General features: G+C 41.2%; 2 long non-coding RNA genes across 2 annotated transcripts; both read left to right on the top strand.

The window, feature by feature from the left end:
* Nucleotides 1-12,880, top strand: LOC147197499 (uncharacterized). The gene is made up of 4 exons (XR_015102555.1): nt 1-118; nt 201-300; nt 3,990-4,081; nt 12,691-12,880. It is a non-coding gene; the product is annotated as an uncharacterized LOC147197499 (long non-coding RNA).
* A 125-nt stretch (nt 12,881-13,005) lies between these two features.
* LOC147197498 (uncharacterized) lies at nt 13,006-20,772 on the top strand. Its single transcript, XR_015102554.1, has 2 exons — nt 13,006-19,379; nt 20,072-20,772. It is a non-coding gene; the product is annotated as an uncharacterized LOC147197498 (long non-coding RNA).
* Nucleotides 20,773-21,023: the final 251 nt, after the last annotated feature.

Genomic DNA, 21,023 nt, shown 5'->3' with positions numbered 1-21,023 from the left:
GTCCGAATCCCAGGGCCTCTTGTGTGCAGTTTGTAGGGCCCAGCTGATCTGCATTATTTTAAGGCCGAGGCTGATTCAGATTTTTGGCAGAGTGAAATTCTGCCAACCGATTAATCAGGTGATTATTTAAAAAAAAATCTATCTATCTATCTATCTATCTATTCATCCCCCTGTCCCCCCCCCCCTTTTTTTCAACACAGCTTATCATGAAGAGGGTGGCGTGGGGAGTTGCTGGAGCCTATCCCAGCTGACTTCAGACAAAAGGCAGACTACCCTGAATCGGTCGCCAGCCAATCACAGGTCACATATAGAGACAAGCCACCATTCACACCCACATGCACACCGTCGCTTCGTGGGAACCGATCCCACGCTGCCCACACACAAGTCAGGCACACATTGTTAGCACGTCGACTTCACAGTGCAGAGGTACCGGGTTCAATCCCCGCTCCGGCCTCCCTGTGTGGAGTTTGCGTGTTCTCCTCTGGCCTGCGTGAGTTTTCTCTGGGTCCTCCGGTTTCCTCCCATATTCCAAAAACATGAATGGCAGGCTGATTGAACACTCAACACAATTGTCCCTAGGTGTGAGTGTGAGCGCGAATGCTTGTTCGTTTCTGTGTGCCCTGCAATTGGCTGGCAACCGATTCAGGGTGTACCCCGCCTACTGCCTGAAGACAGCTGGGATAGGCTCCAGCAACCCTAGTGAGGATAAAGCGGTTGTAGAAGTTGAACTAACATTTTGATCCGATGCCACCATGAAAAAAACAATAGTGTACAATTATATATACCTGTAAAAGGAAGTGAATCAGATGCCGCCTAGGAGTCACCCTCAAAAGGGAATGCGACTTCACTGTTGCGTATTTGAGTCCGTAGTCTGCAACACTGCCAACCTGACGCTTCACAACAAAACACTTATCATTCGAGCAAGAAAATACATTTATTGAGGGGTTTTTTTTCGGACAAAACAACTAATTAAATAAAAGAATGCATTTATCTTTCTTTTTTTTTCTTTTACTACATAGTCACTTAAAATGAATGATAAATTGCAGTAACAAGACCGGAGCGGTGGTTGTACTGTATTGAGTATGATTGATTGATTGATTTATTTTATGCCTTTTGGTCACTGGTGTTATTTTCAGCGAAACGGTCCGAGTCACACACCAAATCTGTCCAAATGTACAGTATTTGTCGTGACGCACGCCGCGCGCCCTGTGGTCAGCCGCCATGGCGAGAGTCACGTCGGCCGTCGCTGAGCTTGTGGGAATGTGGCGAGTTTGGCTGTCAAACACTTGACCTTGGCACTGGCCCACTTCCCTCACAGACGAGGAAGTGGCGAGCAATGGGGAAGACACACGGGACCCAGCATATCGGGTTCTTCTCTAGAAATGACACTTTTGGTTGACTTTTAGGTTGTTTCGCACTCGTTTGACCTGGGGTCACGACCTTTTGGCCGTCGCCCGTTGCGGTGTGCCGTCTTTGTGACTAGTTTCACTTCATCTGAGTCGCAAACATCGCTTCAGGGGAAATATTGTCTTGTGGCGTGGTGAATTGCAAATATGTGAGCGAAGTGTCGTCGTAAATACAACATGACATCAAATACTGTTATTGCAGATTTGTGTGGCAAACTTGACAGATTGCTGCATGTGATCAAATCGCTAAAATGTACCTGTGTGGTTTGTTGGACGTATATAAATAGACTTCTATCAACAAATGTCATGATATTGTTACGGCTCTCTAGCTACTAATGAAGTTACAATAATATTTTAATCATGATTTCATCCAATCATATGTACTGTGCAATGGAAATATCCAACAATGGATTTCTGCTTCCATTTTTTTTTAATCTCCCATCTGGAATGGGAATTTACCAGTAGAATGCTGCATGTATTTCTTTGTCTGTCTGTCTGTCCACCGGCCCACCAATGTGTTTTTTCTTTAGGATGGTGAAGTAGCCTCCGAGGTTTTTTCAAGGATCTGTCGAAGAATGTCCTGAATGTAAATCCTATAAGTGTCAACCCTCACCCACCACCACCAAAATTACTTGAGAAATTTAAATGACAAAAAACAAGAAAAAAATAATCTCACACAGCGGCAGGAAAAAAAATGTTTCTTGGAAAAATAATATTTCTGCCTTGGCCCTTGCCCCACCCTTCCGCAAAATGTCATGGAAAGTCATTTCTGCATAGTCCTGCCAACAAACAAACAATGGCGCCCCTCAAAAAAATTACAATAAAATAATTTACAAAGATGGCACGACACAGAGCTGTGGAGCGAAATGGCAAATAAATTCAATGTTCAAATTTAAAAGATGACATAGATGACTTTTTGCTCCAAAACTGACTTTTTGCTTCTTTGCGAAAGTGTTGCAGTGTGCAAGTGACTTTGCCCTGTGGGTGCACTCTGTGGGCTCCCCCCCAAACCCCCCTTCTCCACACACACACACACACACACACACACACATTTAGAGGGCTAATTAAAAGCCAAAAGTAAATGAGCAGCCGCCGGATGATTTATGCCTCATTACATTCCGTGGAGCAGCGGGCCACAAGTGTAACTTATCACTGACAGCGCTTCATTTTGGAGGAAGTGAAGATGCTAAATCGAGACTTCACAAAGATCAGCGTTATACTGTATTGGACGCGCAACGCCGCAGCCAATTTGTTTGTGTGTGTGTGTGTGTGAGTGTATAAGTTTTTCACTGCTTGGTCACATTGTGATTTATTTTTTTAAATATGACAAACAACTCTGACTTTGAGATAAAGCTACCTTCGCACACTTTTTATATGTATGAATGGTTGTTTAGTTTTTGTTTTTTAAAAATTAAAATTATTCCTGCATTTTTTTTCTTCCACCTATTCTACATTTAAATGTGGGCCACAAAGAAAAGAAGAGACAGGAGAAAAGTTTTGAATTTTTTTTTTATATTCTTCCTCAACTTTAAAACTACATGTATTTGTTAGTTTATTGTTGTAATTATTATTTTTCCCTGTAATTTCCTCCCATGAGACGCATACAATTAGAATGCCTGTTTGAAACAGTTCGGGCTACTTATCATTGTAAACCGCAAGAAGACATTCAACAAATCTTGAACTGTATTTTATACTTTATACTTTAAACTGTAATATTTTTACTTTTCTTATTACTTTTGAGCTGATTTTATTAGACGCAATTGAATCTATATTTCATCATTTTCAAAAAAGTTTGTCTCTCTTTTTTTAACTTGCTGGTGACAAAATTATATTTTAAATCTAAATGTATTTATTTTGTGTGTGTGTGCGTGCGTGCGTGTGTGTGTGTGTGTGTATATATATATATATATATATATATATATATATATACATACAGTATGCAAAGGAAATACTAAAATAATAACTAAATAATAACATTTTGTTTTCCTGTTTATAACATGCAAAAGCAGGAGCATGATTTATTTTATATTTATTTGCAGTAAAAAGAGGAAAGATATCCATGTAACCCTTTACAAAAACATTATGATTCTAATACTTTTTTCAGAAGAATATAACTTTTTTTTTTAAGCTTTCTTTGCTGATTGGCTTAGAAGAAATAACAGGTCTCTTGTGGTGCGTGACCAAATTGGATTCCATGACTGATAAAAATCTCAAGGTGTCCGGGATGAGGGGCCACGATTTGGGCATCATTTTTGCGCCTAGTTCTTAGGCTTTCATTTTTTTTTACTCAAGCGCTCTCGCACATTCAGTCACGACTTCCATTGGCTTTTGTGCGCCAATAAAACGTACGTACACTTGTGAAGTCCCTCATTCAGCAATCTCCCGCAACACAATCGGCCAAGATGCATTTCTCTGTTTTTATATTTTTCCTCCTTTGACTTTTACACCGTTCCAGAGAGCCTGATTGGACGTGGTTATGATGTGCTGTCGCGTTCTGGTTCCAGATCAAACACACGAGCAGCTGTTGTTGGCCTTGACTTTGACTTGGCTGACCAACGCTGTCTCTCGTTGCCTTTCAAACAGACTTCGGCACGTCGGACGACCGGGAGGCCAGGGGATTGCATGCCTGGATAGCACCTGTATGCTCGCGCACAGCTGCACACGGCATGGGCAAGGTAAGATTTGGAATAATGTGGAAGATTCTCAAGAAAATGGATTCAAGATGCGGGTTTGTGCATGTTTGGGTATTGCTTCCATGTGGCGATAAGGCCGGCCTAGCAATTTACTGCATGTACGAGCAAGGTTTCGCTACAAGGTGGAGACCGCTGAGGTTTTCCGTTGTCAAATCAGGTTCGTGCACTTGAGGAGAACAATTACAAATATGTCTCAAGGGCCTTTTCAACTCACGGACGAGAGGCAGTCTCTCAAATCACATGTCTGACACAAAAGGAACAGCAGGCAATGCAGTCATCAATCATTATTTATTATCATGAACTGTTAATTGAATTCAAATCAACATCACAATGCAAGAGAATGCAAAAAAAAAAATTGCTTCATTTCATAGATCGATATAATGTATTAATTTATTGAGTGGCTTTTCCTGACCTGTTTGGATTCTTGTTGTAATATATAGACACAAAAAAATCAATTCTCTTTCATATCAATTGATAGTTAATTTGCCTCTATTTTATCGTAGGTCTAAGTAAAACATTTATGAATGATAAATCTGGTGTCATTTGTTGTCATGCAAGTTAATTTATTGCTTGTGGTTATTACAAAATACATGAGAGGAGAACCTTCAAAAAATGATCCCATATCAAATCACAGTCGCAATATTGGGTGATTGACACAATTTGATTATTTTTCAAAATAATTCTTTGGTATGATTAAATGATTCAGCATTTTAAGCCAAGTTGGACAAGTTATGCTTCTAAAGTTGCGGGAAAGGCTTGGATTAATATCCATAAATCTGGTGTAGTATTATTATTTTTGCTTTGGTTTTTTTTTATGTTATCATTTTTTAACTTCAATTATTTGTATTTTACCTGAATATATCTTTTTTTACATATCTAACCCGCTGTCCAATAAAACTGCAAAGGTGCATGCAACTGCTCATGTTATTTTATTTTTCACCGGTGACCTGTCCAAATACTGTTGTCATGGTCGTGTAGATATTTTTAGGCTTTTTGATTTATTAATATTTCAAATTGCTTTAATCATTTATTCAATTCTAATTTCCATTAGCCACCCCTCCAAAAAAAACAAAATAATCATAATAATAATTAATTGCGTCAGGCCCCCTTTAATATGAATCCCCCCCCCCCATTTATGAGTTCCTGTTCATCATGACCAAAGCAAGCAGCGCTGTCGTCAGGACGACAATAATTTTGCCATGCCGCAACTAAATGCTATATGCTTTGTTACTCGCATCTACTACGGCACGCATGGTTCACTTTGAGGATTCAAATCACAGTGAAACAAAGACATGAGTCCAATGTTTGTGTCGCCTTATCAAGGAAATAGCTTTCATTAAATCCGTGCAGCTCACTCTCGGGGAATTGAGGGTAATCAATTTTGCTTATCATGACTCACTCCAGTAGTGCCTTAACTGCTCTGGCTACCAGTGGGTAGCGAGAAGCCACAGCAATGGCATGGCAGCTGTTGCTATGGTTACTGCCTGTCGTCATTAACACACACGTCACACACATACACACACAACGAGCAAGACTCTTACGCAGGCAAGGCCACTTCATAGTAGAACACCCCTTTTTACTGTCAAAGCGTAGCTGCTATAGCACATTAAATTGCGCGTCACTGCACTATTTGTGCATTATGAATGTTGTAAATGACTTGTGTACCTTTTCCTTGCTGTTGAGGGATCACGTTTGCGTTTATTTATCATTGATATTTAATATCAAAGACAGTAGGGATTCAAGGTTGAAGCCACCGGAGATAAAAATCCCTGTTTCATGATTATGGGGAATCTATTCACTGTTTTTTTTTCAATTATTTTCAACTCCTTTCAATAAAATATCATGATATATAAGGAGTTAGCCTAAAAAATGGTTCATTAAAATTGTGTTTACAAGTGCAAAAAGCAAACTATTGGGAAATTGAAGGAAATCAGCTCGCAACTTGGCACATTGTCTAGCTTGCTAACCTTTGCTCAGTAGCGCTAAGCATTTATAACTAGCTCTCTAACTTTTGCTGACTTGCGATTCGTTTTGCTTTCATGCTTAAGACAAATTATTTGGTCATGCACTAAACTAGAGGTGCCAATTAGCTTGCCAAAGTCGTACGAGAAGTGCCAAGTACCATGTCTTGGGTATTACAAAAAGGAACTGTTTCACTTGTAAAGCAGCAGAGCTTGCTACAGTGTGTTCATTACTACCGTCTTAGGTTAGGCATTGTTGCGTCACAAGTAAGCGTAAAAACAATCTTGCAAAAGTTTGGATAGCAGTTCCAAATGAGATTGCTAGCATACGATCTAGCTAGCTACATTTTACTGACACGGGCAAAGTTTGGTTATGTTATAACCTTATCAGGTAGCTTTTTAATGAGTATGTTAAGACAGTTTTCCAGGTTTTGCTGACCAGTGAGAAACATTATTTTGTAATATGTCAGCTATTCATTGTGTGTATTAACAAGCTTATTTTATTTGTTCAGACCTACAGTTTAAGTTTATATTTCAACTATGACGAAGGACCAAAGTTAAAAGTTCAGCTGTCACCAAAGTAATAAAATTTCCTCGTTGAATGTTTATGTCGCTGATCGATCCAACGATCTTGTCTATCGAAAGCCACAAATGTGAACCTCATGGCGGGAGGAAAGAAAATCCCCAATTGCCAAAGTGATTAGGGTGTCACCTCAGGCTGATGAATGTCTGGCCAAAAAAAAATAAAAAATAAAAAATCCATCTCATCACTTCTGATTTGTTGACAATTTTCAGTCGAGGTGAAATGGAGAAGTTGCATTGTTAGCAAGTTTGTTAGCGTAGCAATGAGAGAGGATTGTTAGCCTGTGAAAATGTCATGTTTTTAACAATAACTGTCGTTCAAGTATAAATGGGGTATAATGAATCTGGAAAATATTCAGAGCACGTCACTTTTTCTACTTCTTTTTATGTTAGAGCCGTATTTTAAAATGTAATACATTGATTCCCGCCCTTTCAAAATAATACCCAGAAAATCATGTGAGGACAATGACACTAGGCGCACTGCTAAGTTATCCAAGGAGTTGCTTCAGTACAATTCTGGGAATAAACTTGGCTCGGCCAGAATCCAAACCTGAATCGATTGAACATCCCTGGAGAGATCCGAAAATGACTTTGTCCCCATCCAACCTAATGAAGCTTGAAAGGCGCTGCGAAGACAAACTGCCCAAAGATAGGTGAGCCATCATCGTAAAGAAGACTTGCAGCTGGAATATTATCAAGGGTGTCGATTAGTGCTAATTTCTTAGTTGTAACTCAGAGTAGCCTGGGCTTCCCTGCTAAAGCCGTTGCCCCCGCGACCCAACAACGGATAAGTGTTGGATGGATGGATGAATGAAACTCTGAATATTTATTTTTGTGTTCAAGTGTAGTTTGTTTACGAGTGGTTGCTCATCCTCGAAGGTGTAAATTAGCTGAATCTTGCATATGAAATATATGAGAAATATGTTTGGGATGTGTACAATGAGAGCAAAGTTGAGCTTTTTGACTAAAATCCCAAAAGGTGTAAAAGTATAAGGGAGGTAAGTTAACAGTTTAGTGAAGCATGACGGTGGCAGCATCATGAACAGTGTCTGTTTTTCTTCAGCTGTAACTCCTCAACAAATTGGAGGGACTTACGAACGGTTCGAAATCGCAGTCAAGCACAAGACCTTCGCGTCTCTGGTAGAAAGCAAAGCAAAAGCTCAGGAAAACCTACTCGAACATCTATTTTTAGTTAATCGGGGGTCATTTGAAATGGCGGCAAAGTGCGTGCTGGCTTCTAATGACCATACTTTTGAATGTGATTGATTCATTCTCAACACAGCCACATCCAAATTACAAGAGGGTGTGCATACTTCTGCAACCGCATGATTTCATTCGTTGTTTTTATTTTTAACTTGTAAAAAACATTCAATGTTTTTTCAAATTCAATGGCCGTGGGGGGGGGGGGGGAAACTCATGTGAATAGGGGTGTGTAGACTTTTTATCAGCAAGATAAATGACATCACCACTCGGCAAAGTGGCAGAGCCCGTCCACTGTATACACACCTCCAAGTGAGTGTGTATAATCTATGGAAACACTCTCAACATTGTGTTGATACTGCAGGTGATTGGTGTGCCTTCTCGGGCTACCGTCTAAATGTGTTTTAATTCTCCCCGCTGCTGTTGATGCGCGTCGGCGTATTAAAGCCGTTGACTAATGGCCACTGTTCAGATGCCCGACGTCTTTAAACAAGCTCTGCTTGGTCTGCGCTGTCTCAACTCGCACATGAAGGCCTAATGCCATGTTTGCGTACCAGGTAATGAATGATGCATCACGGTTGACCAAAACGGAATAAAAAGAAACGGGTTATGTCCAGCATTTGTATTTTGTTTTAGATTGTTTCTGTGTGCATTTACTGTTTAAATTGTTGTAGATTTTATGTAAATATCTTTTTAAAAATATTATGATGATGATTATTATTATAGTTATGTCTAAAAATAAAAATGATGGGTTTTTTATTTTAAATATCCATTCATCTATTTAGCATACAGTAGCAATTGCATGTTTTTTTTTACCCGTCCCAATACTTTTGTCACGGTCATGAGATGTTTGAGACTTTTTGGTTTGTTTGTTTTTGCTTTCAAACCACAATATAAAAAAACAATTACCGGTATTTCAAAATGATTGATTGCCGTATTGCAAATATGTATGCTCGCAACAGTGTGGATCGAGCAAGGTCGGCAAAGGCCATATAACAGCTCATCATGTTTTCATTTCTTCCCATTCCTAATTGTCATGCAAGTATAAAGAGAAGTGAACATCTCTCCTTGCCACATCAAAACACGTTTCATCTGAAGTTTGTTACGCTCAACTTTGAACATGTTAGCCACTGTTATTAGTTAAACATAACAATAAAACAGGCTGGTCGTTCGGCATTTCTAAATTCTCAAGCATATGTAAAACAAGTTAACATCTGTTATAAGGATAGGATAACAACAAAAAAACAAGTCAGAGTCCCTTTTTGGGGGGTGGGTGGGGGGTCTTCTCAATTGTCACACCAGTATAAAAAGACGTTCACCATTTTGAGTAAAAACAATTTGGAACCGAATATTCACAATGTCCACATTCGCCAAGATGTGAAAATTATGTTTTTTGAAACCCAGTGTTTTTTGTTTTTGCATCACTTTTTTTTCTCTTTTCTTTTTTTTTTTTAAAAAGAGGAAAAGAAACGTTAGATTTTCTCCATAGGGTGGGACGGTGGGCAACAGGTTAGCACGTCAGACTCACAGTGCTTAGGTGCAGGGTTCGATTCCGGCTCTGGCCTTCCTGTGTGGAGGTTGCATGTTCTCCCGATGCAGGCGTGGATTTTCTCCGGGTACTCCGGTTTCCTCCCACATTCCAAAAACATGCATGGCAGGCTAATGGAACACTCTAAATTATCCCTAGGTGTGACTGTGAGCGCAGATGATTGTCCGTCTTTGTGTGCCCTGTGATTGGCTGGCAACCGGTTCAGGGTGTGCCCCGCCTACTGTCCGAAGACAGCTGGGATGGGCTCCAGCACCCCCTGCAACCCCTGTGAGGATAAAGCGGTTCAGAAAATGGAGGGATGTATGGATTTTCTCAGTAAGGATAACATTAAATAACACTAAATAGTGCTACTAAAATAAGGAATCTGTAAGACGTGTTTCAGGATAGCACAATCATTAAAACATTGTATCAAAAATTATTACTATATTTTATGTATTTCGTCATGATTATTTTATTTGTGTACAATATAGTGAATTTATGAAATATATTGCAATAAAATGAGATCCAACAACGCTAGAAGCGAAAAAACAAACCAACAATCACATAATCGTATAACTACAGGATCTGAGGACGTGTGTATTGGCATTAGTTTGAAATGTACATAAATACATTTGTTGACTTCATTTCACGTCTGCAGTCTTCCCTAAGTGTTAGTTTGTCCTCATCAGAACCTCACATGATAATTATTTGGGAATAAAAAGTCTGTCAAATTTGTAGTTGTGTGTCCGTGTCTGCGATAACTTAAAAACAAAACAAAACAAAAAAAGGCAACGTTCGTCCCTGTTGACTTTTGCACTTGCTACATGCAGTTACAGGCTTATGCCACTAAGGGGCAGGCTCCTCCTGTAACAGGCAGGCTGCTGAGGATGTTTGCGACACTGAAATTGCTGCCTGGAGCTGACTGACATACTGACACCCTCAAGGAGTGTGTGAATGACGCACGGTTGTGCTGCGTCTTCTCAATTTCACTGGTATTTGTGTAGTTACATCAAATGTGTGTGTGCGCGCACGCGCACCAATCACGAGACATAATGAGAAGGCCATGGGAAACATTTGGTCACCCCTCAGACGTGTCCAAGTTAACCACAGCCACTCACTCAAGCACACACGAGCACACGCAGACACACACTGTCTGTCTGTCAGTCTGTCACAAACGAAGAGGTGTGCACTGCCCCTCACACGCCAGAGGCCTTTCGCTTTTGCGCTCGCCTGTTCACCAGTGTGATGGTGTCAATGAGCTTTCGCTTGGTTCCCAGGGTCAAGTTCCCCATGTTATTTTAAGCGTGCGTGTGTGCGCGTGTTCGTGTGTGTGTGTGTGTATGTCATCTTCAAATCATATACACACACACATTCTCCCTTTTTCCCTGCCCTGTGGTGATGCGGGCAAGTCTGAGCAGTCTCACCAGCTCTGTCTCGCGTGAGCGACGTGAACACGCTGGCACCGCGCTGACGCATTCCTACACCACTTTTCTTATGCCTTTTCCTCTCCCTGAATGTCCCTCAGGCTTCTTTTTTTGGGAACATCTTACCCCTAAAGCACTGTGTGTGTGTGTGTGTGTGTGTGTGTGTGTGTGTGTGTGTGTGTGTGTGTGTGTGTGTGTGTGTGTGTGTGTGTGTGTGTGTTCGCGCCTGACCTGCACGTGAACCTTAACCCCGGTGTGCCTGTGGTGTTTCAAGAGTGCTGCCACACCAGGCAGAAGTGAAACTTGTGGGTTCCTGACTGACTGCCTGACATTGTTGTGTGCTTGCATGTATGTTTGTGTGTGTGTGTCGGTTTGTGTGTGTGTGTGTCTATGCATAAATTTATCTGGGTGTGCATGTACCCACAGACATATCTCCACTGCATCTCTGACGCTCATCTTTCACGTTTTCTTCGTTCAGTGTGGTCACAAATACGCATTTTAGCAGTACCACAAGGGTGGAAGTGTCTCATGTTCTCACACACACACGTGCACGCACGTGCACGCATGTGCACGCGCAGGTTCAACATGAAGACTTGTTGTCACTCCCGACTGTCCCTTGCTGCAATGAAGCGAGCGCAAGTTATCTTTCTGAACTTGTGGTTGTGATGCAGACATGGAGGCCTTTCCGGCAAGTGGCGGCAAAGGCAGAATGCACTTTCACACGCCCAAAGGAGTGAACGGTCTCATTGTGAAACCACGATAGCGACTTAACCTTCAGTACACTCTCGATGGGTAGGAGGAAAGCAAAGAAGAAGACGGTTTTGACACTCATTTCCTAAATACTCCGTTGTCTCATGTCACAATGTCACTTTTTAGGCTAATTCGACGGCACACAAATAATAACGGCAGAATTATTAGGAATCTCGGGCTATTATTTATACCAAAGCATAAACATTTAAAAATATCACGATATCACAGCATTATTTCAATTCAATTAAATACAATTAAAAATAATGGTCACACTTTATTTAATTGTGCTGTTCGTTGTAATGTGAGCAGCTTGTCCACGTGGGGCAGTAACATTAGTTGTTGTTTGCAGAGGTCAAAAAATCCATGTCTGCGAGTAGAGTTAAATGGTCGGTCTATGTTTGTGTTTTGACATTGTTGCTTAACTCTTTGTGCGCTGTTGATGTCAGTTGCCATCAACTCAATTTTGTTTAGTTTTTTATGGAAATGGGCGGAAAACAGCCTTGGCCAACTTTGGTTTGATCATTAAGATTGGAAAGTAAACACAAACAACAACAACAACAACAAAAATATTTATTATGACCAGCAGATGGCAGCATTAGGTCTCTTTCGGATGAGATCACGGTGTATCAAAACACTGCTTCACGCTTGCGAACATGCCGGGTCTCTGGAAACGTGACCGTTACCAGCAGCTTATATTGATCAAAGTCTTATGTTAGAACGACTCCAAAGAGTGTCACAAAAGAGAGAAAATATGAAGCAGATTATTTCAATTTAGAAGTGATGATGTAATGTACATATGCATAGCATGATGCTCTCGCGCACACTCACGCACACACACTACTAAATGCTACCACTACTAATTTGCACGCAAGTAGTTTACGTTTTTCAAATATCAAATGATTTCACTGGTGATTCATTGTAAATATGTTCTTTTTCCATGAAACTTACATTTTCGTTGTTGGTGGTATTTTATAGACGCGCATTTTCGCATATTTTATAATCATGCAAAAGTGAGAGAAGTTACATTTTGCAGATGTGACACAGCTCCACTTTAGTGCCGTTTGTATTTTTGTACATTAATGTGATCATTTCCGTTACCGCCGGGACTCACCATATTTTCTCTCTGCACCATTTGTTCTGTTGAAGGGCTGAGAAGCTATTCAAATGTGACAGAAAGACAAACACAGCGGGGGCTCAAAGTGCACTCTCCGCTTGTCGGTGCAGCACAGCTGAGGGCCATCCAAGCCACTGATGGAGTTTCCAGCGGATCTCTTCTCGGCTTTCCGCCGGCTTGCCAACGTGCAACAGAAGCCCCTGTCTCTTTCCTGGCGCTGACCGTGACCTGGAAGGGGGTTGGGAGGGCGGTCGGGGGGGGTTCATCAACCAAATCAAACCCAGCAGGGGAGGTAAGGAGGTTTGGGTGGGGGTGGGGGGTTTCAACTGGAAGTGATGTGTGGGTGGCAGTGCCAAGGGAGTGCGGAGAGATGGGATGAGGAAGGTGGGCGGGCGTTGGGGAGAGTTTACCAGCAAAAAACACTTGTGGGATTGAGAGTGGGAAGAGGGTTGGGTTTAACGATTTTTTTTCCTCCTCAATTATGCAACTTCGATTTAATATGTGATTTTTTTTCAAGATCATCCTCCCATCATCAAAAACAAGCAATAAAATGTATTAAAACAAAAAAACAGATTTTTACTTTAGGGGCTGAGAATGGGGAGCAATTTGTGCTGGTGGGTTGACAAAGTCCAGACCCATAGAGCAGGAAGTCATTCATACTGAAAAGTGGTTGTTCGCAGCTGCCTACAGCCACTGGCTGTGACACGCCAGCTCTCAAGTCAGGACGGCAGAAAAATGTTGTTTTGTTTTTTGGTATCTAAAACGAGACACATGAGTTTTCATAGTAATTTAATCAAACTTAAAACCAGTTGAATTGGTATTTCAACGCGAAATGCCGTCAATGGGAATTTAACGAGACGCACGGTCGACTTCAATTGCTGTCAACTACATTTATTTTGTTGTTGTTTTTTAATATAGGGGTGGGCGGAGAAAAAACTTGGCCAACTGTGGTTTGATCTTTAAGCTGGTAAACAAACAAACAAAAAACAAACAAACAAACATTAATTAATTATGGCCAGCAGATAGCAGCATTGGATCTCTTTTCGACAAGCTCACGTGTCACAACAACGTGCAAAGCTCCTAAATCTTGGCCGACTTTGAGAACTACTATCGCTCCAAGCAGCTTGTGACTGATCAAAGTGTTTATCGTGGTAAATCTATTACAAAGTGTAACACAAAAGAGAGAAAAGATGAAGATGATTGATACAATATGTATATATAACGATAACAAAGTACATGCAGAAACACACACACACGACTAAATACTACTACTAAATAGCATGGAAATAGTTTGTCAAGTGTGTCAAATGTAAAATTGTTACACTGGTGATATTTGTATGGACTGTACATTGCCATCAAAGCAGATTTTTGTTGCTGATGGTATTTTATAGGAGAAAAAAAGTGCTCAGATCTTTGAGGCGTCACTCAAGCAACAAATATTAGCATCAAAGTCTCTGCTGTGTAGCTTGTTTTCTACAGTGGAGGACGTGTGTGGTTTGGGTCTAAAATAGGCGATTAGGGTAAAAACCAACCCATGGTTTAATGCGGCTTACGAATGTATGTATTTATTTATTTTGTGATGAAAGAGATGGGGAATGAGGATAAATGGTTCAGATAATGGATGGGACAATATTCTGTGAGCCTTGAAAGATCAGTCAGAGTGCTCTCAATTAGCTGGCACTCAAGCGGTTCTCTTTTTTTAAATGTCTGGCTAGCATTGAAAAGGTTAGATGTCTGTGTTTCATCAAAATACACTGAACCTGTCTATTCGTGGTTCACTATTCAGGAATCCACCTATTTGCGTTTTGTTCTTTCTGCACTGCCAAAGATACCACATGATGGTGTCAAAGCTAGGAAAGTAATATTTGGTGTTGTTGAATATCGTCGCAAGTGGTGGAAGAGAGCCACTTCGCCGAGATTGTTCACGGCAGTTACAGGGTTACTTTGCCACATGTGCATGGACATGAGCGTTTATTTATTTATTTTTAAAACAAATCATCTGCAGAACATTAATTTTAAGGGGAATGTTGGAAGAGGAATTTGAAATGTGTAGCTGACTTTTGCAATCGTCATGTGATTGACAGATAACACTGTGGCAACATGCTCGAGAAAAACTGAGACCCGTTTGGGATTCCACACCCCAAAAAATAGTCTAAAACAGCTGTCAGACCGAACCCAACAAAATTTGTGTTCCCCAGTGTAGTCAGTCCAGGTCATCTTGTCTGCATTTATTTCCGTTTAACCCGATAAGTGGTGCAGTGGCACCTCGAGTTACAGCAAGGTTATTAGAATTGACAAAAAACAATGAAATAACTGAAACTAAAGTCGAAAACAAAAATGTTCACATAAATGACATAAAATAAAACCTGTTTAAAAAACACACAATTGAAATTACTTCACGAAACTAACAATGATAACAGCGAAAATGCCCTTTTTTTTGTCCTTCTCAATTCATTTTGTTCATGAGCTTTTGGGATTTTCATCTGCGGGTCTCTTTTTGTATACGCCTGTCTACGTATGCAGTATCTTTTTTTAAATCTTGCACTCATGAAATGGGCGGCACTGGTTAGCACATCTGCCTCACTGTCCAAAGATCGTGGGTTTTAATCCGGGCCTGGGCTTCCCGTGTGGAGTATGCATGTTTTCCCCGTGCCTGTGTGGGTTTTCTCCGGGTACTCCGGTTTCCTCCCACATTCCAAATACATGCATGGCAGGCTGATTGAACACTCTAAATTGTCCCTCCGTGTGAGTGTGAGCGCGAATGGTTGTTCGTCTCTGTGTGCCCTGCGATTGGCTGGCAACCGGTTCAGGGTGTCCCCTGCCTACTGCCCAAAGACGGCTGGGATATGCTCCAGCACCCCCCGCGACCCTCCTGAAGATAAGCGGATTAGAAAATGGATGGATGAAGAACTTGTGAAATACCCCGCATTAAAAAAAAGAAAACTAATATTAAAACAAATGAGATAGATATGAAGAAAGCATTTCCAAAAAAATCAAATCAAATAAAATGTATGCTTATCCAAATGTTTAGGGTTTTTTTTTCTCAGTGCTCTTGAATAGCCGTCAATTATTAGATTTTTTTTTCCTGTTAGCGGGCCGGCACGCTCCCTATTACCCACGAATAGTGGGGGCGGGGGGGGGGGGGCGCACTGTAACAACTTCTCCTATCAATTGCTATTCAATTCATGTCGTCCAAGCCGCAGATATACTGCAAACCTCCACTACAAATGAGGATGCACTTTACTTGTCAGGATCTCTCCGCGTGCGCAACAGTCAAATGGGGGGCGACGTGGCCCACCCCTGCTATTAGCGGTGCGACAACCGCTCCAATCAGTTTCGCGTTAAAGCCGCGCAAAGACGAGACGAGCGCATCAGCTCACCAAGCAGCCACTTAGCCAGGAGGCTTGCGGGCTTGATGGAAGTCAGCTATGTGTGTGTGTGTGTGTGTGTGTGTGTCACTCACATGAGTAATGAGAATGGATGGGGAGGAAAAGTTTGGGAAGGTGGGAGGTGGGGGTCTCGTTGGCAAGGAAACGCAGCTGTGTGCCAGAGAGAGGTCTGCTCATCTCATTGCCCTCTCAAACACTCGTACAGTGCGGACACATGCTCACTCTTAAAGCCACTTCCTGCGCACAGGGCATGGGAACTCCCCTGATTCCACATTAGCCCCCCTTCTCCCCTTCCTCACTCCGTCCTCCGCCCACTCGCTGGTCTTCTCCACATCATCCCTGTCCTTTCGCTCACCCTCTTCCCTCTTTCACCCAAACGTCGCCCTCCACCAGTAACCGAGGAGTAGGGCTGAACGATTTTGAAAAATGATCTAATTACGATTCCCCCTGATCCCGCCCAATATTGCGACCGTGATTTAGTATGCGATCATTTTTTCAAGGTATTCAAACACAAGCGATGAATGACAATAAATCAGATAACAATAACGCAAACCAATTCTACTTTTCATGTTTCATGAAACGTTGAAATGTAGAAGTGCGACGATAGCTCCACTGTCAAATTAGTCAAGAATGATTTTTGACAATCCATGAATCATTTCGATACCTTTTTGGGATTTAAATTTGTCCAAATGCTTGGAATTTCACTTGCTCTACATTAAACATGACCCGATTTGTGCAGTCCTCCGTGAAAGCAAACCGATTACTTTTCTGTTGAATCAAATTCAAACATATGCTTTTACTTTGGAAAACAATGATCAACATTTTTTTTTCAGACATGTTGTGGACCAAACCAGTAATTGAATCAGAATTAATAAGTGGTTTGTGCATTTTTATGCACGGCCAACTTGGAAATTTGAACTTTCTTTAAAAAAAATCAAATTCAGAATCTGAAAAAAAACAAAATCAGATTCTTCGATTAATCGACCAAATAATTGACATATTAATTCGATAATAGTTAGTGGCAGCCCTATTGAAATGTAAATATGTGGACATGAACTTCTTCAGCACTGAAATCATCTCGACACCATACAGTAACCAAACCGAAGATGAAACCTTTTTTCATCCCCAAGCATTTAAAAAAAAAAATCTAAATAAATCAATATTAACATTTTCTGACAACTTTGAGAAATACTGTACAAGATATTTTGGGTTTTGTCGTGGAGAATATTTGCAAGCTGTACAGCGATGAGTCGCAAAGACTGCTGACATTGGTCTACAGTCTTTTAGCCAATCAGGATGCAGAACACAATGCACTGTTAAAAAAAAAGTATAAATAAATGAATCTAATATACATAAGCAGTTAACTATTCACGAGGAATCGCGCTCAGCCTGTAAATAACTGCGGATAATTGATGTCTATGGAAATACACTGTCGGATTTCTTTCTTTTTGTATTCACAGAAAAATCTTCAAAAATGCTGCTAAAGCTCCAATATGTGTTGGCTCGCTCTTTTTCTTTTCAAATTGCAGCTTTTTTGCGATTAGAAAATTGCATTCTACTCCATTGCAATGTCGATTTAAATTCAATTAACTGTTCAGCCCCAACCGAAGCGTCCTCCCCGTTTTGATTTCGTGCCTCCATCTGTGTCCAATTTACCCGCCGCTAATTTGTTTTTGCTTCCCGACGAATTAGGAAAGCATCGCTCTCTCCGAGGACGAGTGCACATACATGCACATTTTTTATTGTTTGATTCCATAAAAGTTCCTATAAATCATTGGATATTAATCGGCCCCAGACGGCCTCCCCGTCCCTCCCCCTCCTCCTCCCCCCTCGCACAAACACAGACCAGATGCATAGGAAATGGGATGGCAAAAAAGGGCACCCAAGAGACAGCCTCCACTTTTTTTCTCTCTCTCTCTCTCTCCTCCTCCCTCCTCATTCCATCTTCTCTGAGAACGTTCGTTCACGCAGCACTGCCCGGACCCCGCTGGGCCTCTCCAAGGAAATCAAGCCTCCCCACCCCCCAGCCCCCCCTACTCCTGTATTAAAGTTTAGAAGAAATAAATGAAATTATAAATACAGAAGGCGGTGTGGGATGGAGGTGAAAACCTCAGCGGTGGATTCACGTACAGCTGTTGTGAGTCAGTCAGCACACACACACACACACACACACACACACACACACACACACTGGAAAAAGGTTCCACTCTCCAAACACCACTTCCCCCGCTCAGTTGTTGCACCTGCGCAGCGGCGCCAAGTCTGAGCCCTTTTCTTATCTCACGGCGACATCCAAACTGACACTTGTCGGCTGCCAGCAACATACTCATTGGTACAGCGGGTCCTCGGTTTGCAACGGAACAGACACATTCGCGTCGGGGAGTCCCAGCTCGTTTCTGTCATCCGACATTTCGAGGTGACAAAGGCGGCAGTACTCGCTTCAGTCTACCATGAGCTTTTCCAGATCACAATTGGACTCAAGTTGATTGTTTTTGGCACGACTTTGGCACTACTGACATTGTACCACTTATATCATATATGAGTGTTGAAATATGACTGGACATTGTGTTCTTGCCACAGAGTATCAAGGCGTCCTTGGACGTGGATCTCTTCAGACCACACTGTTGGGTTTGTCAGGTCATGTTACTTTTAATAAATCCCTTGTGCTGCAGTCAATGTAAATAAGTTTAAATAACGCAACATACAAGTTTTACAGAAATTGTAAAAGTATTATTCCTGAATATTTATTTTACTTTCAACCACTCAAAATGTTCAGTGGCATCAGCGCTATACATACACATATAGTTCTTATTTTTTCTTTGTATTTTTGTCCTCTATGGACAATAAAAGTGGTACTGTGCTATGACCAAAACATATATATATATATATATATAAAACATGAATTGGAATATTTCATATCACACAATTTTTATGCTTTGTCTTTGATTTAAAGATGACAATACGCAAAAAATCTACAAAAAGTGTAGAAATTGTAACACAAGGGTAAAAATGTATCTTCATACAATTAAGACATAAAACAAAATGGGTCTACTTGATTAGTCTCCTTTCTTTTTTTTAAACTCAAAAAGTATCAAAAAGAGAATCGATTTAAAAAAATGGAATTGTTCAACAATCGATAATGGAATCGGAATCGGAAAAATCGAATCAAGTCATTGAACCGCTTCAAACCTATTTTCTTTCTTTCTTTCTTTACTTAGGGGAAGAATTGCAGATGCAACTACGCGTTGTAAAGCTGCTGGGTGCCAAGAAAACCTAATCGCGCAGTCCAACACACCTGCACTCTGCTGGCTCGCTCAGTCAGAGCGAAAAGGGTAAGTATCCACCAGAGAGAGAAGATCTGGATGGAGGGGAAAGTGAATTATAGCCAGACATCGGAGGAAGGGAGACAGGTCATGGGGAGGGGGTGGGGGGTGGGTGTCGATGTGGATGTAATGTTAGCGAGAGGATGCCTTTGTCCCACCCTGTCGTGACGGGGCTGGCAGAGGAGTGAGGAGGAGGAGGAGGCTGCAGCTGAAAGTGAAAGAGAGGGAGAGAGCGCAAAAAGAGAGTCAGGAAGAAAATGTGAGAAATGTGAATGTTGGCGGACGCGGACCAGAGGGAGAACGTTGGTTTTCAGGCACGCAGGGACAGCCTGCAGAGTTCTGCCAAGAGAAACATGGAGCTGTAGCGCACATGCAGGAGCAATGAGGGATGAGAGGAGGGGAAGGGGTGAGAGAAAGAGTGGATGTGTGCGTGTTTTAACAAGCCGCGGGGGTTCCCTTGGGCACTCGGCTGGCCAAAAGATGAGCACGATGAGATGAGACTGATGAAACGGATCTTAATTATGACTTGCAGTGGATATAAAAAAAAAAGTCTACGCAGCCCTATTCAAATGCCAAGCTTTGTGATATTAAAAAAAAAAAAAAGAGATGAAGATAAATCATTTGCAACTTTTTTTTTCCACCATTGTGAACTATAACCTGCAAACGCTATTGAAATAACACATTTTCCCACATGTGTTTAGGGGATTCTGTCACGGGCCGATGAAACCAAGGTTGAACTCTTGGGGCGTGATTCCAAAAGGGTTGGCGCAAACGCAACGCCACTCAACACCAAAAGAAGACCATGCTAGAAGTCAAGCACGGCGGTGGCAGCAGCATTGGGAGCCCGGGCCTCCTTTTTTTTTTTTTTTTTTTTTTTTTTCCTTTCCCCAGGTGGAACTGGGGGCCTTGGACAAGGTGGAACGAATGATGAAGTAATCAGCTAAAAGGCTTCGGGCTTCTGCTAGAAAGCAAAAAAATAGTGTCAAGAAAAGCCTACTAGAGCAAATGGAGTTGATCGAAGACTAATCAGAAGCACTTTAAATGTGTACTGACTCCTTTTGAACATGAATGTGATTGGGAAAAAAAGATAATTGAAACTACATTTCATTTTTGCGAAAGAGGTTAAAACTAACTAGAACTGGAGCAAAAATGTCCGAGGTTTATTGTCTCTGTCGATTAACTTCACAGTTGAGCTTTCGGAATTTAGTTTACATGTATTTATTCCTGTACTCTATTACCGGATTGGCCCGAATATAAGATGGCCCTGATTATAAGACGACCACCTCTTTTTAAGACTCAAGTTTTTAAGACTTTTCGAACACCAAATTAATTTTTATACAGAAAATAATTTACAGTACATCTGAAACAAATGATTATAACAATATATTTGAGAGAAAAAGCATGTTATTTTGCCTCATTTAAATCTAAAGTGCAATCACATTCGTAAATGAATGGCTTCTGGTTTTTGAAATGTAAATGACATCATAACTTCTCCTCAGCTGCCGGTTAACCTGGCCGATCTTCGACCCACTTTTCTCCAGATTGTCACTACGTTTCACCATTTTCTGTTATCTCTTCTATTATTTTCTTCTCTTTTCCTTCTTACCGCTATTTTTTATTTTTCTTCTTCGTGCTACCGCTCTTTTCATTTTT

This window comes from Hippocampus guttulatus, chromosome 12 (genome assembly GCF_054856545.1).
Source record: "Hippocampus guttulatus isolate MCC_2025c chromosome 12, RoL_Hgut_1.0, whole genome shotgun sequence".
Classification (NCBI taxonomy): Eukaryota; Metazoa; Chordata; class Actinopteri; order Syngnathiformes; family Syngnathidae; genus Hippocampus; species Hippocampus guttulatus.
Note: the sequence above shows the minus strand (reverse complement) of the source record. Positions and strands in the feature narration are given on the sequence as shown.